The sequence below is a fragment of the Zonotrichia leucophrys genome, chromosome 1 (genome assembly GCF_028769735.1).
Source record: "Zonotrichia leucophrys gambelii isolate GWCS_2022_RI chromosome 1, RI_Zleu_2.0, whole genome shotgun sequence".
NCBI lineage: Eukaryota > Metazoa > Chordata > Aves > Passeriformes > Passerellidae > Zonotrichia > Zonotrichia leucophrys.
In genome coordinates this window covers 104,609,441-104,615,778 of record NC_088169.1, presented here as the reverse complement: position 1 = coordinate 104,615,778, position 6,338 = coordinate 104,609,441, and positions in this window count along the sequence as shown.

The following is a 6,338-nucleotide window of genomic DNA, read 5'->3' as shown; positions in this document are numbered from 1 at the left end:
CCCAGGGCACTCAGAAGTGTCGGGGCACATTAGAGTTTTGAAGCTACTTTCAGCAGTAGGTGCAGCTGGGGAAGTGGGTTGTGCATCCCCTCTTGGCAAGAGTCTGGGAATGTGCATTACTTTCTGTAATAAAGTATCATGCCAAAAGAAAAAGGACCTCATTAATGTGCTTCCCTTTTCATCCAGGAGCAGGATAACTGGCACCACTGCTCTCACCTCTCTGTCAATAAGCTTTCAGATGCTCAGTGCAAGCCTTACAAAGCCAGTCAGAGGCAGTGGGATTCCTCTGGTTTTGCAAATCTATTAATGTTAGCACAGGTTTTAAAAGTATGTGAGTCTCTGCTCAGCTATTGATTAATCTGCAAGCCAGTGCCACAAAGCACTGTTTTGCCAGACTTGTTATCATTTGGAGCAGGCTGAAATGGGTATGTGAATAATAGAATTAGCATAACAGGCCTGCTGCAGATTATCATGAAAGTCAAGAGATCTGTAAGGTGACCCTGCACGAGTAGAGGACACAGCATTATTTCTTTCTAAGCTTCTAAGCTTCTTGCATCTTTTATCTGATGAGTACAGCCCCAGATCATCTGAGAGATACATATAATATATTATTCAATATGATATCTTTCCTTACTAATTCAATCTTTAACGATACTGTATTTCTACAGTTTCTCCTTCAAAATTTCTCTCTGCTTTCAAATTTTCTTTTCCCCCATCTCTTATGTCCAAGTGTTATGTGGCTGCTGTGCCTATGTGAGACTACTGAGTCTAAGGTGATTCTGTCAAACTTTTCTGTTACTTATCACTGAAGTCTGATCACCTTCTGCTCTGGGCAAGTTTTGTATTTCCCCATACTCCAAAACTTAGACACACACTGAAATCACATCTGATGTATTAGTTGTAAATTCTGCAACTTAACTCCAGGTATTACTCTTGGTAAGATTGCTACTGATACACAATGAAAATGAAAATGGCTTAAAATTACTGGGTGTATTCTGCAATGTAAAATGCTCATGTTGCGTTAAATTGGTTGGAAGTATAAAAGCTTTTTCTGATTTTTTTGTGATCTTTCTTTGTTAATATCACCAGGAGTCATAAATCCTTCTGAACAGATGCTCTCAGACAGGTATATTCCCCCAGACAAATAACAAACATCCCCATGGCAGTATATATATATTTCTCTGTGTGTGCAATATGAGAGCTATGAGAACAAGGAAAATGAATTCTCTTTGTCTAAGGGATTCATTCCTAGACTCATGCTCAGTTGGTCCTGTTCCTGAATTATACATTCATGTCTATAGTTTTCCTGTGTCTGAAAATTATCTCTTCATAGAAGGCACACAGAATGCAGAAGAATTAAAATGGCTGAAAGCCATTCAATCAGTCACAGAATATTTTTCTTTAGCATTAAATGAAGGAAATTATTAGGAAGGAGAAAAACTAAGCACAATCACTAAGTTGGTTGTGCTTCTTTTTCCAGATGTGAGGTTTTAAAATGTTTCTATAGAATATCATATTAATACACAGAAAGATGTGTATTAATGGCTGTAAGTCACAAGGTTTTTCAACAGCAAGGTGAGCACACCAGCTCTCACTTTAGTGACTCTCCATGTCAATAGGAAAGCCTTGACACAGTTTCCTCAGCTGTGGGAATTATAATTTTACTGCCCTGTGTACAGATGACACATGATTTTTTTGAGTGGAAGCTTATCAGATTCTCTCAAATTCTTGTTACAATATTTTAATTAATCCCTTTCCTTCATTCAAGTCTTCACCAAATCCTCTGGGGTTTTTTGTGCCAATGTTGATGCTTTTGAGAATGTCTTCACGTGTCCTGGATAATGTTGGTCCTTAAGTTGAAAGGATTAGATGTACCTTGGACTGATATTTTTTTTTAATTCTAAGTGTATTTTAAACTCAGATTCAGCATTTTATTGCTGGATTCTTTCCAGATCTTTATAAACATACAGTTATTTCTTCTGTGTCATTTTTGATGTTTCAGTGACACATGAAAATCATAAGTTTTAATTTAATTTCTAAAGACCTGTTTATGTTCAAGAGATTCTTAATTTTGTCAGGTTTTTTAAATAATATAGAATTTTTGAATTCTTTTAGAATGTTTTAATGAAAAAGAGACTTATATAATTTCTGTCTGTATCTCTTGGTTGTGAATGGCGATCCATCCACTTGGTGGCTGGTCACTAGTGAGGCTCTTCAAGGTTCAATACTGTGACCAGTCCTGCTTAATATGTTTATTGGAAACCTGGATGAAGGAGTAGAGTGCTCCCTCAGTGAGGTCACTGATGACACCAAGTTTGTTCTTTAGTTTAGCTGACACAGTAAAGGTTGGACTTGATGACCTTGGATGTCTTTTCCAACCCCTATGGTCCTATAATTATAACAGCTTTCTCAGGGGTGCCTTAGTACAAAAAAGATTCCTTGATCTTTCATCAGTCAGTTTGGGGCATGCTAGAGCTGCTGTCCTTAATATTTAGCCTACACACCCATTTTTCTCTGAAAACTGCATTTTGGAACTAAATAGCAGAACTGTTCATTACTCAGATCTTGTCCCTTTGTCATGGTTGTCTCTCTGGCTGGTAACTGAACACTGCAGCCAATGACTCAGTCCCACATAGTGGGATGGAAGGGAGAATTGGAAGAGTCAAAGTGGGGAAACTCATGGTTTGAGTTAAAGACAGTTTAATAGGGAAATTCAAATCTGTGCAGGGACTGAAATGGTCAATGCCTTAAATTTGTTATGAATATTGTTGGCCCATTATAGCAAAAAATGTATAAAGAAGCTACAACCACAGAAACCTCCTTGAGGAACTTTAGACCGTAAGTCAAACTGCTGAGATTAGATGAAGGGAAAATCCATTCTTCAATCACAAGGCTGAGGGAGAGGAATGTATCCATAACAAAGCCAAACACAGCAGATATTCTTCCTTGGCTGACTTTGGGTGGGGGAGACCAGAGCATGTAGAGGCCAGGTTTACTCCCCACTGAAATGTGGAGGGAGAGATTTGAGGTGCAACCTCTGGTCAGAGGCAGCAAACACCCATCCTCCCTTACACAAACTGGCCCAGCTGTGTAGCCCCCAACCCCACAGGTGACATCCATGGGACATTCACATGAGAGGCACATGGGAGGGTGTTATTATTCAACAAAGGCCCCCCAAAGTGCCCCCCAGAGTCATTCCTGAAGCCTGGCTCCATAAGACTGCATATGATGCAACAAACTCAGGGTCTGTTGTAGGAGACAATGGCAAACTCCCCCTGCCCCAGGGATGTGCCTGGGTTTTCCTGCCCTGACTGTGTATTAACCCATCACATTCCCTGCTTTATGGGGTACCTTCACTGCCAAAAAGACCAGCTGGAGAGGATCAACAGAACATTGTTGGGATCCACAGAGTGGTGATATTTTCTTTATTCTGTCTCTGTCACTCTCTTTTCTGTACCCTCACCCTCCGCCACCCTTTTCTATTTCTTTCTCTCTCTCTCTCTCTCTCTCTCTCCCCTTCATATTCACTATCAAATAAAATCCATACTATTGACTTTGGCATATGGTCTTGTTTGCACATTAATTAGGGCAGAGGCATTTCTAATAACTTTAATAACTGGATCATGACACAAAGCAAAACAAGGAATTAACTCACTGCTTCCCATGGGCAGGCAGGGGTTCAGCAATCCCCAGAAGAGCAGGGATCCATCACACATAATGGTGACTTGGGAAGACATATTCCCTCCCTCCAAAACACCATCCTTCCTTCTTCATCCCACTTTATACATTGAGCTTGATGACAAATGTAATGGAATAGCCCTTTGGTCAGTAGGGGTCACCTGTCCTTGCTGTGCCCCCTTCCAATTCCCTGTACATCCCCAGGCCACTCTCCAGTGGCAGAAAAGGCCTTGATTCTCTGATCTCTCAGTTATGGTGAAAAATCCCTGTGTTATCAACACTGTTTTCAGCACAAATCCAAAACACAGCCCCATACAAGTCACCATGAGGAAAATGAACTCTGCTCCAGTCAAAACCAGCCCAGCCTCATAAGGATTTGGAAGCACATCTTTAGATCCAAGCATTTGACCTGGCAAATGTTGCTGGTAGCAGAAACACAATTTTTTTTCCTAATTTTTAAAATTCTTGCTTCATCACTGATCACGAGTGCTGGCAATAGCAGAGCTCAATGTGTCAGTGTTAAGGGCCAAGTCCCACAATCACTGTTGCTATTTCTCCACACAGCAGAGAGGTTTTACTGCAGTGCAACACAGCATCCCCTCTGTGAGCAGAAAGGCTGTGAGATTGTGAGGCTGTTTCAGGGTAGTCTTTCTCAACATCAAAATCATCTGAGGTCAAGAGGGCAGAAAAGGAGCTATTAGCAAGATCATTGTAGATTCTTGTTTCTGTGCTGTGTAGGAGCAATTTATTTTTTGGTGTCTGAGTTTTCCTTGTGACTGGGGGGTTTGCTGCCCTCCCTCCTAACAGGCACTGCAGCCCCTGATACAGCCCTTGATTGCTCAGACAAAGAATCCACTCTTTGGCTGCAAATGCTTAAAGTCTTTGATATCAAGCAAGCCAAGAAAACGAATGCCTAAGCGAATCAATCGCTCAGCTGCAAAATGAAAAGCAGACTAGATTAGAATGGAAAATAAGAGTAGAGGTGACTTTAGAGCCATGACTCTCCCCTCCCTCTGTTCCCATTTTTGTCAGTGGGAAAACTATAATTTCCCCTTTTTGTTCTCCAATGGCAAAACATGATTTATGACCATTTTTAAGTGTATTTATAGATGTGCTTATGAAAGGTGCCACACTGACAGCTTGCTAGTTTTTTCTTTTTCTTTTTTTTTTGCCTTTTTCCCCACTCTGCTCCAATATCTGTTCAGTGCTGTACAATGTCCCTTCATACCAAGGTAAATATGTACTTAATAATTAAAAGATTTTCAGAAAGACCCTACCCTAATAATCCTGACGTAATTGGAAGTTTTCTCTGCAAACATGTTCATGCTTTATCACACAACCAAAACAGGGTGGAGACAATGGTCTTTCATGGAAGAAAACTGCAAGAATATCTGCAGTGCAGAGTGAGATATTTAAATTCTGCAGCATTTACCACTGTTACTGGAATAGCAGTTTCTGTGTTCCAAATACTGCTAATAGCCAGTATATTTAATTTTCACTGCTTAAAAATAGGAATCTGAATTCATATGTTAACTATAAATGTGTGTTGAAATGTATAGAGGTAGATATTTGGCCCTTGGTCTTAAGATGAAACAAAACTTCTTTCCCTTATTTTGTTATTCTGGGAGTAAATTTTCTCATGTTACATAAGCACTTATAAGAAACAAAGGAAATGACTGTAAATTACTTGATCAATTAGAATAAGTATGTGTTCTTAAACAATTGTTTGCCTCTTGTGTGATTTCACAGCTCTCTGATATCTCTATTTGTGTACTTGGTAGTGTTGATATCAAAGGAACAAACTACATTCAAAGAAACCCCTTGCATAACTTTGAAGCTATGGACACTAAAATATTTATGCTCTTCCAATCATGGAAAATTGCAGTATTTTCCTTTCTTTAAAGAAATACTTTTTGAAACAGTAGGAATAAACCAGACGGCCTGAGCTGATATTGCTGTATCACTGGCAAAAATATCAAAACATGTGAAAATACATAACAGTAAAATCAAATGGGTTCAGAGAAGATGAGATGTAGAACTCACAGATTAAGAACTTATTTTAAAAAGGCTTCAAGTGAAAATCTTACAAGTTTCACATGCTATAACTACCTCCCAAAGTAGGGACAATAGGACGCTATTTGTGGTTACTTGGCTTCAATCATGTGAAATGCATAGTAAGTGGCACAGTTGTCAGAAGAATGAATTCATTTTGGGAATTGTATAAATAATGAACATTGATATAACTCATGCATGCCAATTTCTGCACCAGGAGATAGCAGGCAGGAAAAACAGAAATATCCTACAGAATGTGTATCCTCCTCACCCAATTTCTCCCAAACATGGTCTATTCCCAGTTTTGTTTTCTCTTCAAAGAACATAACACAAGGGAATGGAATTAATATGATATGGGGGAAAAATCTACAATATTTTTTACATTAGATATTTTTAGATTTTTAGAAGAAATTAAAAAAAGAGTAAGAACCAAACCTACAGATATCATAATAACTAAGATGCCATATTTCCTGTGCTCTATATAAAATACACATTCAACAGTCCTGTGTTGTTTTCTGTCCCCAAAAACCTGAATTCATAAATATGCAGAGACATCCCTTCAGATGCCCACAGTGCAAGTTGTTGCAGAGTTCTGAGGAACTACCACT